Source organism: Neophocaena asiaeorientalis, unplaced genomic scaffold, assembly GCF_003031525.2.
Source record: "Neophocaena asiaeorientalis asiaeorientalis breed wild unplaced genomic scaffold, Neophocaena_asiaeorientalis_V1.1 scaffold226, whole genome shotgun sequence".
Taxonomy (NCBI): domain Eukaryota; kingdom Metazoa; phylum Chordata; class Mammalia; order Artiodactyla; family Phocoenidae; genus Neophocaena; species Neophocaena asiaeorientalis.
In genome coordinates, this window is record NW_020173037.1 from 3,725,892 (window position 1) to 3,742,425 (window position 16,534).

Consider the following 16,534-nt stretch of genomic DNA (forward strand, 5'->3'; position numbering starts at 1 on the left):
ATTATAGGTTATTACAATTTATTGAGTAGAGTTCCCTGTGCTGTACAGTAGGTCCTTATTGGTTATCTATTTTATATATAGCAGTGTGTATAATTTAATTCCAAACTCCTAATTTATCCCTCCTCCCCCCCCCCTTTGGTAACTATGAGTTTGTTTTCTGTGTCTGTGAGTCTGTTTCTCTTTTGTGCGTAAGTTCATCTGTATCACTTTTTTATTTTTTTTTATTTTTTTTTTTTATTTTTTTTTATTTTTTTAAACATCTTTATTGGGGTATAATTGCTTTACAATGGTGTGTTAGTTTCTGCTTTATAACAAAGTGAATCAGCTATACATATACATATGATCCCATATGTCTTCCCTCTTGCGTCTCCCTCCCTCCCACTCTCCCCATCCCACCCTTCCAGGCTGTCACAAAGCACCGAGCTAATATCCCTGTGCCTTGCGGCTGCTTCCCCCCAGCTATCTACCTTACTACTGTATCACTTTTTTAGATTCCACACGTGAGCGATATCATGTGCTATTTGTCTTTCTCTGGTTTACTTCACTTCTCGTGATAATCCCTAGGTCCATCCACGTTACAGCTGATTTCTTTCCAACGTGAAATCTCCCGGAGATAGTTTGGATTCGGTCATCACACTGCCGTGCCTGCACCACCGCCAGCCCCTCCCGCTCCCATCACCTCCTGCATCCCCTCAGCGCGTGTCTGTACTGTGCCAGCATGGCCTCGACTAGAAGGAAGACACCGAAGTAATAGCTTAACTTAGTTTCAATGGGTTGTAGCTGAAACAATTTTAATTATAAAATACGTTAAGCGACCAAATGTCATATAACAGGTACGCACTGTCCTGGCGTAACAAACGCTGCTCTGATGTTCTGCCCGTCGCGGTAGGTCCCGAAGAAACGGCAGCCGGTGCCCACTCACACAGCACCTGATGAAGAGAGTGAGCTGCAGCCCCCCTTCCCTCCCACCTGCAGACGTGGAGACAAGGCAGGTCCCACTTGCTTAGAGAAGCAGAAGAGCAGCGGCACCAGGGATAGCTCTCAGGCTGAGCCGACCCCTTCTACAACAGCAGCGGACTGCCCGTACCCTCTCGCGGTCGCCTCTGTGCCCCCAGAGCCTTCTCTCTGTGCGTGAAAGGTCCAGGACAGCTTCCCCCGAGGCAGGTGCCAGCCTAGAAGGCTGCGCCGACGGCTGAGGAGACGGGCGCTGGGGCGGGACCTGGACCACCTGCCTCCTGTCACACCTCGGGCGGCGGGGGGGCGGAGGGGCCAAGCTGGGCTGCGGGGTGCGCTCGTTGTGGGAATGAGATCTGTGGCGCGGGCAGGAGAGGCGCACATCAGCGGGGGAAAGGAAAGGCAATCTCAGTCGTGCTCCCGGAAGGTTCCGCACGGACAAGAATGTACAGCACAGCTGAACTGAGGCAGAGAGAAAGCCCACTAACGTTTCGTTCCTTTCCTAACTTAAGGGGGGAAGAGGCTTGGCTGAAATACAAGGCCCGGTGACTGGGCAGGGACTCTTGTGCACCGCGGACGCCTCCTGCGAGGATTCGCATCTCCTCTTCAATTGAACACCCACGTCCTATGGCTTTATTTCTGTACCTGAAGATTTTATTTTTCTGCCTTTTCTGCAAAAATAGAGTAGACGGCACTGAATTTCTACCATTTACACATAAGATTTAGCTATTTGAGGTTTGGAGCAAGCAAAATTTGCATTTGCATGGGGCAGACATTCAACTGACTATGAATTGAAGTAAATACTCTTATTTACTCTTTGTATTAGTTGCCTATGAATGCTGTAACAAAACACTATACTATATAGTGGCTTAAAGCAGCAGAACTGTGTCCTCTGACAGTTCTGGAGGCCAGGAGGCTGAAATCCAGGTAGGCCCGGCCCTGAAGTCTCTGGGGTGCTCCCTTCTAGCGCCGCTGCTGGTTGGGTGCGGCCCGCAGTCCTTGGTGCTCCTGGGCTTGCAGCTGCCTCGCTCCAGCCTCTGCCTCTGTCGCCACAGCCTCTCCTCCTATTCTGAGGAGGACCCAGAGCTGAGGGCTGACCCTGCTCCAGTCTGACCTCATCCGAATCAGTTACATCTACAAAGAGCCGTTTCCACATGTGGCCGCGTTCTGAGGTTCTGAGCGCACGTGGATCTGGGGGGCACTGTTTAACCCAGTGCACTATTTGAGTGGACCCCCCAGTGTATTACCCACTGCACGTTTATTAGCATTAAATTAGGTATCTCTAGACTTTTCTGTTTGTCATCAAACTTGTGGTATTGTGTACTCGTGCCTGTGTATGTATGTGTGTGTGTGTGTGTGTGTAGACCTTTAATGAAATCATTTAAAAGAAGTTAGTATCTACCTTTAAACAGCAACAATCTCATTTATGAATATATTCATCAACCCCCTTGACCTAGAAGAATCTAGATTCGCACACAGTTAGTAGCAAAGTTCTTCAGCTTCAGGACGAGGCAGCTTCCCAGCGTCGCCTTCCATTCCTCCCGACTGGTCTGGGAAGTGGCACTGACGTGAGTGGGTGTGAGCAGGTTATCTGAAATAAGGGCCTACTGTGGGCAGCTCTAAATGGGAGGAGACTTATGGATGAAGGAACTGAAAAGTTAAATACAGATAAATGATACCTAAAACAGCTGCCTGGCTGGACTTGTCAGGGCACAGCAGAACGACCAGCTTTGTCTTCACAAAACCAAATCATGGTCAGATACGTGGGGTGACCCCAAGGCGTTTTGCCCTAAGGAGGGAGGACGGGCAGCTGCACAGTTGTCCCCAGGGCTGAGGTTGCAGTCAACACTTGTAAAGTGTTCTAGCCTCGCTGCTAGTCAGGAGGCTTTTTTTTTTTTTTGAGGAAGGTTGAGATCACCTTCCGTAGAAGGTGTCCTCTACGGACGACATAGACCACCAGCAAGTCCTGGATGCTTTCCGAAGGTGAATGCCACCCCCGCTCCAGGCCACGCCCCCTCAGTGCCTTCTTACTAATGTTGGAAAGAGGGTCTGTTGCGCCATTAAGAGGACTCACCTCCCCGCAGGCCGGCGAGGCAAGCGTTCGAGCAGAGGCGGGTAGGACGGCCTCCCCCCGGCCCCCTCGGGATGCCTCTCTGTCCTGGAGGCGGCCTCGGCCACACCCTGGGGTCGCTGCCAGGCCAAGAGGCCGTAGACTCGGTTCCTCTGTGCTCCCGTGCGGTCCCAGTGCCCTTCTCCCAACCTGCGCTCGCCCCGCTGCTGCTCGGCCCCGGTGCCCGGAGCCTAGCGCGCCCTTACGGTGAATTTACTGTGAATTACCAAAAGGGATGTCCCTTCTGCCTGGAGCCTTCCCTGCAGCCTCGGGTTGGGCCAAGTGCCGCTTCCCGGTAAGCTTTTCCCAAAGCACATAACCCTAACCCGGTGCTTCCTATTCCTGTTTCTGTGTTTCTGTATAGCCTGCCTCTTCCAACTCACGGAAGACTTTCCTCAATGTCAGGTCCGTTGCTCTCTGTTTTTACTTACAGCCCCACCACGTTCCCTGGAGTAGAACAGGTTAAAATTGCCATGTTCAACGGAACCGAAGGGCGTGTGTTCTTGAAGACACCTTAAACCCTAAGGGAAATCACATGAAAGAAGGGATTGGAAATTAGGACATGGAATCTGAAAGGTTTAAATACGTCTTAATCTCACTAAGAGGCGTAGACAAAATTATCACTGAATATTCATTTGTAAGTATTAATGCAGTACCAAAGAGTGACTCTTGGAATTAGCACAGGAGTTAAGAAGTCTGCTGTGCCACTGGTTTAGATATTTAGACAAAACACACTTTGTTAGAGCTACTCCAAGATATCTCAGTCTGGAAAAACTGAAGTTTATATATTTGTTTACTTTCAAAATAGTTCAGCCCATGTACAAGTGGTTTTATTTTCCCTTTCTGGGAAAGAGGGGGAAATGATAAATTACATAGATAAGAAAGGATGTTGAAATTTTGATAAAGTACAGAAATACAAAATACTATGTTTATAGGGCAGAGAGAATAATAAAAATTATCATGAGACAGCGAGCAGTCATGTAACTTCACTGATTTTTTCTCCTGACAGAGGCCACTTTAATCATTTCTTGCTATTCTGGGCATGTTATTTGTGCTGCTTCAGGCTTCTGTGCTCTTCTTTGTCAGTTTGAGCCATTCCTTGGTACGAACGTGACAAGTGGTGGTGGTGGAAGCTGACAGAATGAGGTGCAGGGCTGCGTCTTGCTCATTTTGGGGATGGGGGTGGAGACACAGAGCCTTCTTACAAGCATTTAGGTTTCTCCTGCTGTTTGCAGGGTGAGTGAGTGGTTGCCATACCTGAAACGTATCTCAGACAAAATCTAATCTCCACCACCTTCTTATACCCCCTCTCCACCGAAAACAACCCACGTGTCTTAGGGCCACATCACACAAACACATTCCATGGCTGTCTACTTTAATCATGGAAGACTAGAGAAGTTTCGTTCGTCTCTGTATTTGTGTTTCCCAGCTGTCCCAGTGGAAGGGAGCTCCCTGGTGGCCTGGGGGTATTGAGGTGAGCTTTCGCCGCGGCTGCATAATGTCTCTGGTGTTCTTGGGCACGCGAGCTCCTGAGGTTGGCGTTTTGATTCCATTCCTTTAATAGCACCACGCCTCTGTCCAGGCTCACTGCTCTCATACTCCCACCTGTTCACTGGCTTTGGGGGGATGTTCACATCCTGATGTCAACCGTGGTTCACAGCCCTCGACCGCTGGCCTTGGCTAGGTCACTCAGCTTCTTTTGCAGCACGTGATGGGGTAGAAATTGAAGGATGGGCGCAGACACGTGCGTAGGCAGGTAGATAGAGGCACATGCAGAAGAAACTACGTGTGCCCTACAAATGACTCTCATCGAAAGTAGCTAAAATCTATCCTGTTCTATTAGAAATGGTCCATGAGGAAAGATCTGATGGCAGTGTGAAACTAATTTTTTAAAAAATCCCATAGAAATGATGGCCACTGAAGGGAATTAAGAGTTAACAGTTTTGATGATTTCAAGTGTATAAGAATCTAATCCTGGAGCCATCTAGAGGGAGTTATTTTTAGTAGATATCTAGTGCTCAGAGGTCTCTGTGGCTTTCAGGGCCAGAGCATTGCTTTAGTCCAGTAGTTTCTGAAAGAAGAGAAATCAGAGAAGAGACATTCCATAGGTAGACTGAACAAAAGACAAGACTAGAGTATGATTTTTTAAATGTTAATTGGTCAGTCAATAAACCCTGGTTTGGTTGCAAGGATGAGAAATTCATTAAAGCTAATTTTAGAAATGACCATTTTGAACGTGACTGTCATGGAATCCAGCTTTAAGAAATAAAGCTCAGGGTTTCCCTGGTGGCACAGTGGTTAAGAACCTGCCTGCCAATGCAGGGGACACAGGTTGAATCCCTCGCCCAGGAAGATCCCACATGCTGTGGAGCAGCTAAGCCCGCGCGCCACAACTACTGAGCCTGCGCTCTAGAGCCCGTGCTCTGCAACAAGAGAAGCCACTGCAATGAGAAGCCCGTGCACCTCAATGAAGAGTAGCCCCTGCTCGCCTCAACTAGAGAAAGCCCATGCACAGCAATGAAGACCCAACACAGCCAAAAATAAATAAATAAATTAAAAGAAATAAAGCTCAACTTTGTAAACTAGAAAGTCACAAGTCAGCCAGTCACTCTCTGAATTTTCAAAGTGTCTCTTCGTTGAAAATCTCCATTCTTCTCTCTGGAGATCAGCTTCTTCTGGAAGGTTCTTCTCACCCATCTCTTTGGCTTGCAGCAGGCTCGGGTTCCGGAGTACCAGCTGGCCTTACCAGTACCAGTACCGTGAAGCCTCCTTGGGCAGCATTCTCGGATCACAGTTGCTGTATCTTTTAGGTCAAAATATTAAGAGAGAACATCTGATTAACTAATCTCCAGTCGGCTAGGATGGAAGGCAGGTCCTCTGGTACAAACCTTGCTCTCCAAGGCTTACTTCTTTCTGGAACATCTAAAAAGGGGATGGGGGATGGGGGATGACAGTCGCCTGAATTACATTTGCTGTGACACCAACTATGTACAAGGTACTGTGTTTGGCAATGAGAGAATATAATAGTAATGATATTTCTTGACCATTTATCACATGTCAGATAGCAGGTGTCCAATGAGAAATTTAAATATGTATGTTTAATCCTGCATCCTTATGCTGTAGGTATGATTATTACCTATACTTTACAAATGAGGAAACTTGAGGCTTAGAGAGGTTAAGAACATGGGCCAGGCAGTCTGACTCCACACCATTCCCGAGCCTATGTTCTTACATACAAAGGTGACCTCCTTTGTCCTGGCCTGTGAAGGAAGCTATGCAGCCAAGTCATCTAGCTGCAAAGATGGACGCATAAACCAAAACAAAGCAAGATGGCATAATTAGGGGCTAAATCAATGCATAAAATAATGCTGTGTTATTAGATTCTAGAGGGGGGAGAGAAAGGACACTGAGCTGAGAGGTCAGAAGGAAATGAGGTCTCTCATCGCCTTTGAAGGGTGCAGGGAAGAGCGGTCCTGACAGCTGAGTAGAATGTGTGAGCTCACAGATCTCCTGTCAACCCCACCTGTTAGCATCCTCTAGTGATTTCCAGGCCGGCGTGGTTGAATTAGTCCCACAGCTCGGCCTCTGAACTCCTTGGCGTTCTCGCCCCCCTCCAGTGACCCCCGTGGACCCCCGACTGCTCCACTGCACCCCTGCCTTGTCTTGCCCGCAGCCTCCTGTGCCTCGGCCCTGCAGCATCTGCTCTCCGTGCCTTCACCTGTGCTCTCCCTCCCTGCCGCGCCCTCCTGACCTCTGGCTTCCTGTCAAGCACCTGTTCACCGTCCAGATTCTAGCTGCATCGGCACCTCTTCGTTGGAATGTGTCTGTTCTTCCCCACTCTGGGCATTCGGAGGTGGCCAGTCCCCTTTCCTGCTCCTGTAACACCTGGAAGCATTTCTTACATCACGTATGACGCTTTGCACAGTCACACCTTTGCCCGTTCATCTCTCCTCTTATACTGAGCTTGTCTCTCTTGTTCTTGCATCTTCAGCACTTAGCAGAGGGCCTGGCGCACACAAGGGTCTTCCTGAACGTCTGTTGCCTGGGTGGATGGGTGGAAGGCGTGTGGGATAACCGTAACTGTGGTTACCGTGGGATAATGGTAACATTCAGGTACCACTTAGTAGGACAGGCAGTGTTTCCACAAGGCTGTCCCTTTCAGCTTCATCACAGCTCTGAGGCAGGGAATCTAGTCAAGGAAACTGAGCTTCCAGAGGGTAGCGTTACCAGGCTGGGAAGTGCTGAAGCCGGGTTTTCTGAGCTCGGCCGCCTTCTGCACAAGTTGCTTCTAACGTGGAAGTTGGTTTGTTTAGAGGGAAGCTGCCAGGATGTGCTGTTACTCCCCGAAAGCACATTTCCCAAAGTGGGAATATTTGCCCTGAATTTTAAAGTAATGTGATTCTTCTTGGAGATGCCAAGGAAAAGCTACTAAAGGAAGCTATGTGAAAGCAAGATAGAGTCGCCACGTAGGATGTACTGAAATGGTGGCACCTTCCTTTCTGTGCCAGATTCCTTGAGACCAAGGGGTGGCCCCTCTCCGCCCGAGCCCGGGGTCAGACTCAGAGTCTCAGGCCCGCCCTCGGCCTCATCACAGCCCCGTCATGAACAGCGACCCGCCGGGGGCCCGGCTGCATTTATCAGTGTTAGTGCTTGAGGACGGAGAGGCGGATGGTCGGTCTGCAGGTCTAGCAGTTCAGACGTTTCATTCTTCAAGCCACAGTTACGGTATCATTTTCCCACAGTGATGAGTACACAGTAGATTGGATTGTGTTTGACTTTCTAAAAAGATACTCCTATAATTACCTTTTAACTTTCAAAATTAATGCAGAATCAAACTTATTGTAAAAAGAGAGAAAAACAAAGATTGATTTTCTCTCCTGTTTTCTTCTCTCTCTCTCTCTTTTTTTTTCTTTTCCTCAGACGGCTTCCCTTTGTGTCTCAGGGCATAATTCATTCAGAAATCGAACTTTATCTACAAGGTGAGGATTAATGACAGCTTCAATAGAAGAAAGTACAACATGATTTTGGTACAACTGACAGCCGGGACATCCCCAGGTGCCCCCAGGATGTCCCTTTAGGTAGCTTACCCTTCACATCAGATTTCCAGCTATTCCTCATGGTGAAAATAGAAGCATGCGTAAAGTGTGTCTTGGCAATGCAAATGCCCTCCTGTAAGTTAAAAATCAGCCCAAGAATTTGCTCCCATTTAAGAGTTAAAGTCACACTTTTTTTTCCTCCCACTTATAATGTCATCAGACAGATCTATCATTAACTGCACTTTGCTTTTATTTTTTCAGAAATGCAAATAAATCATCAAGCTAAAATACAAGAGGAAGCAAATGGTAAGTGTTATTGCCACCCTTTGTCTTTTTAATTTTCTGAAATAAGTTATTTCTGTTTTAAGATTACCTGCCTTGTACAATTTTTACTATATTCTTATTGGGTTTAAACTATTGATTAAAAATACTTAAAATGAATCTAGAAACATTTATTAAACTATAGCTTGATTTATAAAGAAACGAGCATAAGTAACTTTAGCCACAAAAGCTTTTTCCCTTCAATAATTTAAATGTATGGGGGAAATAATTATTTTTCAAAGGATTAATTTCTATTAATATACTTTTTTTAACCACTAACTTTGCATATTGGTTTCTCAGTTTTATTTTTAAGTCCTTTGAGATTAGCTTTTGCTATTAGATCCTCTTAAAATCAACTTGCAACTGTGGTATTAATATGTTTACACTTTAAAGCTGATCTGAGTGAGGTAAATACGGATTCCTAATATGCATGTCAAGTCAACAAACGTCTGTGCTTTCAACAATGTTTGTACTGTGTGTGTGAATTTGAAACCAGGCTAGGTTTAGTGCTAGCATTATTATATTCGTAAAGTCCCGTACCGACTAGAATGGTTGCTGAGATAAGGATGTCCAAGCTGATGATTAGCATTTGCATTTATTGATGTTAGAAATTGCATTTCGGCTTAGATTTTACTTTATGTTTTTTAGTTATTTATAGAGAAAAGGCTGTGCATGTGTTAATATGGACAGAATTTTATTAATGTTCTGGAATCACTTAGTAACTTTAAGGGATCTCAAAAGGTCTGTGTCTTACAATAAGCCCTTAAGTAATAGAGCTTGAAATGGCATTCTAAGTGGAAAATTATCCATTAATTCCAGAACTTGGCAGGGCATATATGAATAACAGAGGCTAATAGTTTTAAACTGACGATTCTAATTAAGGATGGAAGTGTTGAAATTCCTTTGTTAATAATATTAGCCATGTAGTCGATATAAGTGTTACAGAATATAGTGAAGTTACATTATACAGCAGAGGTGTTTACCTAGGAGTTTGGTAGATATAGTTTATCAGTGTAATTTTGGTTAAAATAAACTATTATAAGGTGGTTTTTCTGGTTATTATTTCTGTGGTTTTAGTTTTTTCTTATGGCCTCACTAAAATGTCTTCTTTTTTTAACATCTTTATAGGAGTATAATTGCTTTACAATGGTGTGTTAGTTTCTGCTTTATAACAAAGTGAACTAGCTATACGTATCCATATATCCCCGTATCTCCTCCCTCTTACGTCTCCCTCCCACCCTCCCTATCCCACCCCTCTAGGTGGTCACAAAGCACCGAGCTGATCTCCCTGTGCTATGTGACTGCTTCCCACTAGCTATCTATTTTACGTTTGGTAGTGTATATATAAGTCTATGCCACTCTCTCACTTCGTCCCAGCTTACCCTTCCCCCTCCCCATGTCCCCAAGTCCACTCTCTACGTCTACGTCTTCATTCCTGTCCTGCCCCTAGGTTCTTCAGAACCTTTTTTTTTTTTTTTAGAATCCATATATATGTGTTAGCATACGGTATTTGTTTTTCTCTTTCTGACTTACTTCACTCTGTATGACAGACTCTAGGTCTGTCTTTGTTTTTACAGTACTAATGTGGATTAATCACAGACCTTAGTTCGTGAGACAGTATCATTTGTCTGTGAATGATCCCCTTTTATTTCATTTTTAAATTCTGAAGAATATGATCTTTAATATGTCTTGGGATATTGTTACCGAAAGTGGGGTCCCTGCTCTGTTTCAGTATGATTCTAGAAATACATTGATAGTCTTATAGTTAGGTGAATAAGCTAATTTATGGTGTGGCAAGAACCTTGAGAAGTTAGGAAGTCTAACCTGATGAGGCAGGGTTCCCTTGTGGTTCAGTCCTGAGGAGCAACCGTGAGTCTTAGATTTTGAAAGTGTATGAAGCACATTTACATAATTCATCCCTTTTTATGTTGCTGCATAAAATAGGCTATTTCAGTGTAATGGTAGAAGGAAAGGAAAAGGAAGGAATCAGCTGAGCTAATTTCATTTTGGGGTGATTAATAACAAGTACAGTTAGGTACCATCACTAACCCTGTGCCATGTTTAATGAACTCCCACAATTACCTAAGACATATTTTCCAAAGCTTGACACCGTATAAACATAAGTATAATTCTCTAGGTAGAATCACTGCCCTAGTAAAACTGCATTTCTGAGTTAGACTGGACTTGGTCATGAGATAATATTTTTAACGTACATTGCTGGATTGAATTTTCTAACTTGTCAGTGCCTTCTGTGTAACGCTCTTATAGCTAGCCACTATACTAAAGCCTCTTATTAATGCCAGTAAGTTTATATTAATCCTATAATAATAAGTACATTTAAATTCTAATTCTAATAAATTTTCACAAGATACTTTGGAACGAGCTGGGAAAACAGCCATATCACATGTGAATGGTCATGCACCTTTTCTTGTCCTAAGATGCTGTCTAGGTCCCTGGTACAATGTGGAGAAGCAGTAATGGGAACATTAGTAGTGAACACATACAGGATTTGCCACGTCGGTGCTGGGTGTTTTAGATATACTCATTTATGTAATCCTCACAATAACCCATGAGGTAGATGGTGTCACTGCTCCATTTTACAGGTGATGAAACTAAAGGACAGAGAAGCTTTTTTTTTTTTTGCGGTACGCGGGCCTCTTTTTTTTGAGGTACGCGGGCCTCTCACTGCTGTGGCCTCTCCCGTTGCGGAGCGCAGGCTCAGCGGCCACGGCTCACGGGCCTAGCCGCTTCGCGGCATGTGGGATCTTCCCGGACCGGGGCACGAACCCGCGTCCCCTGCATCGGCAGGCGGACTCTCAACCACTGCGCCACCAGGGAAGCCCCAGAGAAGCTTTTTGTTTGTTTGGTTTTTTTTAGCTTGCCTGAAGTCACACAGGTGGCAGATAGCAGATTTAGAATCTGAATCCAGATGGTTTTGACTCCATAGCCTGTACTGTTCTTGCTTTAAAGGAACGCCTTCTAACTTCCCACGGACATTAAGAATGCGTGTGTTTATGTGTCTGTATATATCATCTATATCTTCGGATTTACTTGGTTGTGTTATTTTTCGAACTTATTAGGCCATATTTTTGGATTTTTAGCTTTCAACCTCATTCCGGGCCCAAGCGAAAGTATGTTTTTAACTGTCAGGGGAGATTATTATCGTTATTGTTACTATCCTTATTAATCTCTTTTCCACCTAGGACCTTTGTGGAGACAAATTGTGTTTCTGCTAAACCCCCTTTGCTGACCCACCTCTCACCAAGGCTGCAGCCCCTTTGGGCTCACTTCTAAAGTTGCCAGGCTGGCCTGCTCCCACCCACTCGGGAGCCCAGCCCGGGGCCTCAGCACCTCCACAACAGGTCAGCCGGGCTTTCTTTTTTTAAATTTTATTTATTTTATTATTTATTTGGTTGTGCCGGCTCCTTAGTTGTGGCATGTGGGCTCCTTAGTTGCGGCATGCCTGTGGGATCTAGTTCCCTGACCAGGGATTGAACCCGGGCCCCCTGCACTGGGAGCACGGAGTCTTACCCACCGCGCCACCAGGGAAGTCCCTGGCCGTCTTGATTTCAACTGTGCTCACCCCTTGGTTTCTGCCGATGGCCCCTTTTATCGTTATTGTTATTTGGCACTGGGGATTTTTTCTTAACTTCCTTGGGAATGAAATAATGAACTAAAAAGTTTGGGGTTTTGAGTTTTTGTGTGTGTGTGTTTTTGCCATTAATTTGGAATCTAATGGTGTTATAGTGCAGGGCGGGGGGGTGGGTGGGTGAGGGGATGGTGGTGGTGGTAAAAATCTCATCCCAGGAAACTGGCTCAGAAGTATTAGAAACTGGTCTTAAGTCAAGCAGTTAGTGAAAGAAAGAACTCACTGCTTAACCGTTATACTAAACTGCTTCACTGGAAATGGCTCTGCTTCCTGCACGCCCTCAAGGGTTTCTGACTTGAGGGACCGTACCATTCTTGGAGCACTTACTCATTTGTTTACAGGCAATGCCGACTCTTTGTAGCATGATTATTAGCAACTTGGCGGATTATCTGTGGTAAATAGATTAAAATATTTCCTGTCTTCGTGATTGTACTTTCCATATACGCTCACTGGCCTCACAACCCACATGGCATCTGCTCTGGGGAAGAAACTGAAGTTTAATTATTAGCCTCAGCTAAGCATAATTAAGAACATAAACCATCCTATGAAATCCTCCTGCATCCCGAATTTAATGTCGATGGCTTGGGATTGCCCCCAGCTCCCATCACTTACGGCACAGTTTTCAGTGGCTGTGTGGACAGTAATGAACTCCTGCGTCAGAACCTTCTGCCCGTGTCAGTCTGGCTTCCTGGAGAGGAGGACACAGCGGGGGTGCCTGGGAACGGGTGGGGGGGGTGCGGTTAGGGGCCAGCGTCGCAGAGAAGTGCCCTCAGTGTGTGCAGTGGACGTGCCAGTGAAGCCGCCTCTGGGCTTGCCTCACCGGCCCTGACACACATAGCCTGCAACCGGGTCATCAAACTCCAGGGACTAATGGGCAGGAGGGGGCCGTGTGTGAAGAGGTGTGGAACCTGAGGAGGAAGGTGAGCCTAGCGCGCTCTCCTCAGCAGAGGCCAGATGTTTGCTGGGACTTGCTGTTCGGTGCCCGGAACCTTCGGCGTGGGTCTAAGGAAGAGCTAAGTGAGCAGCCAGGAAGAGGACACAGGGCTTCCCAGGCCCCTGCTTGGCTTTCGCCTCATTAGTGCCTGGGAAGGGGGGGGGGGGGTGCGGTTAGGGGCCAGCGTCGCAGAGAAGTGCCCTCAGTGTGTGCAGTGGACGTGCCAGTGAAGCCGCCTCTGGGCTTGCCTCACCGGCCCTGACACACATAGCCTGCAACCGGGTCATCAAACTCCAGGGACTAATGGGCAGGAGGGGGCCGTGTGTGAAGAGGTGTGGAACCTGAGGAGGAAGGTGAGCCTAGCGCGCTCTCCTCAGCAGAGGCCAGATGTTTGCTGGGACTTGCTGTTCGGTGCCCGGAACCTTCGGCGTGGGTCTAAGGAAGAGCTAAGTGAGCAGCCAGGAAGAGGACACAGGGCTTCCCAGGCCCCTGCTTGGCTTTCGCCTCATTTCCTCCTGCCATTAAATAGCCAGTGTTTGGCTAGTCATTCATGTGCCATTGATTCTAGACTATTCGTCCACGCCTTTCCCTGACTGAGACAAAAAACCCGTAATTCAACACAGTAATTGAATGGAGTGGATTTGACGTTAGCACAGAAATCCTGTGATCTCAGCATCTTCAGGATATCCAATGCGGACACATTGCCACAAACAGCCTGCTTTCAACCAGCTTGTGTTTAGAGATAATTCACAGAGAGCATAGTACGCTTTGGGGTGAAATAAATCAATCAAGTGGTTCTTACTTAATCTGAGGCAAGGTTTCTCAACGTTGAGACTGTTGACATTTGGGGCTGGATAATTCTTTGTTGTGGAGACTGTCAAATATATCATAGGATGTTTAGCTGCATCCCTGGCCTCTACCCACTCCATGCTAATAGCGTTCAACCCCAGTTGTGACCATAAAAAATGTCTCCAGGCATCACCAGCTGTCCCCTGGGAGCAAAATCAGCCCCCTGTTGGGATCCACTGAACTAGAGAATAGTGGTTCTGTTGGAAAAGGGGGCTGAGGGGTGTCGGAAGGGGGCAGACTGCATCTGCTACAAATGTTTGCAGTTATAACGTTTCCTGTCCCATATACTCTTCCAGAACCTTGCCGATTCCTCATCAGAAGGTGGAGTCACCTGGGCAAACTTTTAAGACTCCCTCAGCTAAGCGTGTGGGGCAGAAGTTACGCTATGTGACATTTCTGCTGTACACTGCAGGTCCTGAAAGGCGATGTCGCTTCTGCCTGGCTCTGCCTCTCTCTCTGGGGATGTTGGAACCCAGCCCCCATGCTACGGGGAGGCCTAGACCACATGGAGAGGTCTGCTTGCGGAGACACAGAGGCTGTTGCCCTGAGCCCTGGCGGAGCTTCCAGTCATGTAAGAGCCATCCTGGAAGCAGATCCCCCCGCCCGCAGTGGAGCCGTCCCAGCTGACACCGTGTGGAGCAGGGAAGAGCCTTCGCTGCCGAGCCTGCCCCAACCTGCAGACACATTGGCAAGAGCAGCGATCGTTGTTGTCTAATGGCATCAAGTTTAGGGTGGTTTGCTGCACAGCAGTCGATGACCACAGCAGCAGAACTGGTAGAGGGTAGCTCACGGAGAGGTGCGTACCTCAGTCAAGACTTGACTTCTACGTAAAATGAAGGTCATGGCTTGCTGTTCCAGTGACTGGTGTACAGCGATGTGCTTCTGAAGGTAGGTTTGGACCTAGTAAACTGGCCGGCGATCAGAACACAAAGTACTTGAGAATTGTTAGCAGCTAGCCACAGGGAGGCCTCTAGGTCAGCCAAAGTGAGGTGGTGGTGAGCAGAGGTGGAGAGGCACGGGGAGAATTAGCAGCGAGTGTGAGTCTGAGGGGGATTTTGTGATAGGACGCCTCTGACGAGAAGCTGGAATCCAGGCTGAGGCTGGTCACAGGGAACCTGGGCACCTGACAGGAACTTGCCGTTTAACTGTGATGCCGTCTTCCCTGCCAAGGGTCAAGGTTTGAAGTGGAGCTGAATATACCCCCCAGAGGGGCAGGGGGTTCGTGGTAAACTGCCCTAGAGAACAGTCATTCTACCTGAATAGTGACATGTAACGGGTTCCAGCGTGCGGAGAGGCTACTGACCATCTTGGTTAATAGCGTGGATTCTAATCTTCATGGCACCACTTACTCCCTGCATGGCTTGGGTAAATCACTGTATTTCCCTGTGTCTCAGTTCCTTCTTTTAACACGAAGACAATAATAGAAACGATCAGGCTGCTGTGAAGATTAGGTAAAATTATATCTGTAAAGCGCTTACACAGACCCTGGTGCATCTCATGTGCGCAGTAGATGCTCATTTTTAATCTCCTTTCCCTGGTGATGAGATGTGTCATGGGTCTTGAGCATCTGACAGCAGCCCCATTGGGCCAGCATCTGGGCTGGAGAGGGGAGCAGGCTGCATCGCTGTCCGCGGTCTCTGGCGCTGCTTCCCCACTTAGAACTGGGGTGTCCTTCACCACAGCAATACACACTGAACAGGACCTGAGAGACGACAAGAGATTCCCCCTAATCCGACATCAGTATGAAATAGATAATAGATTCATTGCTGATAGTGTTCTATGGTTGTTTTCCGGACTTAAAGTGGAGAATATTAAGCATTGTTTGAAACCATTTTATTCTCGGAAGCATAACTGTTTCTAATTCAGAATCAAATGTTTCCCAACTCCTGTGGTAGTCAGCATGTAATTTCCCTATGGCTTTACGTGTATAATAGGATTAATAATATTTGTCTCTTGGAAGAATAAAAATATTTGTAAAGTACTTAAAAATTTCCAAAAAATCTCATGATCCTCTTATGAGGTTGTATTTTGAAGGACTTGTGAGTTTATATACATAGAACTGTTTGGAGATAAAATTATCAAAATTAGAATAAAGTAATAATTTGTCTTATTTACAATGTCTTTGCCAATCTTATTGAAATGTATTTACTTATCCTTCAAAATTTGAGTCATACGAGGTCAATATTGTTTCTATTATCTTTGTGCTAATAAGACCAATTATGAGGTAAATAACAATGTCCTTGTCCTTTGTACAAAAAATAACACTAATGACATATCATCAGAAATACTTGTTCTTTGTTAATTGAGAAATATTTTTATATTGTGCTGAAACATTCCTAATAATACCTTGAATGCCCTTCCTCACCCATGAGGTCTTTACTTTTCAAAATACTTCTTAACAGATCCCTGGATGTTGTATGCATCTTTTACTCATTCTTTGTCTGAGAGGCTACTGTGTGCTGGTGTTGTGCTAGGCGTTGGGGACACAGGGACATTTAAGATAGAAACGTGCCCTTCAGGGGGTGGGAGGCATGGAGAGGTGGCGTTAATTTACTTGTCTAAGGGCTGAAGTGTGCCCGGGTCCAGGAGAGCAGGGACAGGCTTCATTCTCGTGAGTGGGAAGGGCGTCTGGAAACGCTCCTTAGAGGGGGTGACCTTGAGCTGAGCCCGGGGTCAAAGGT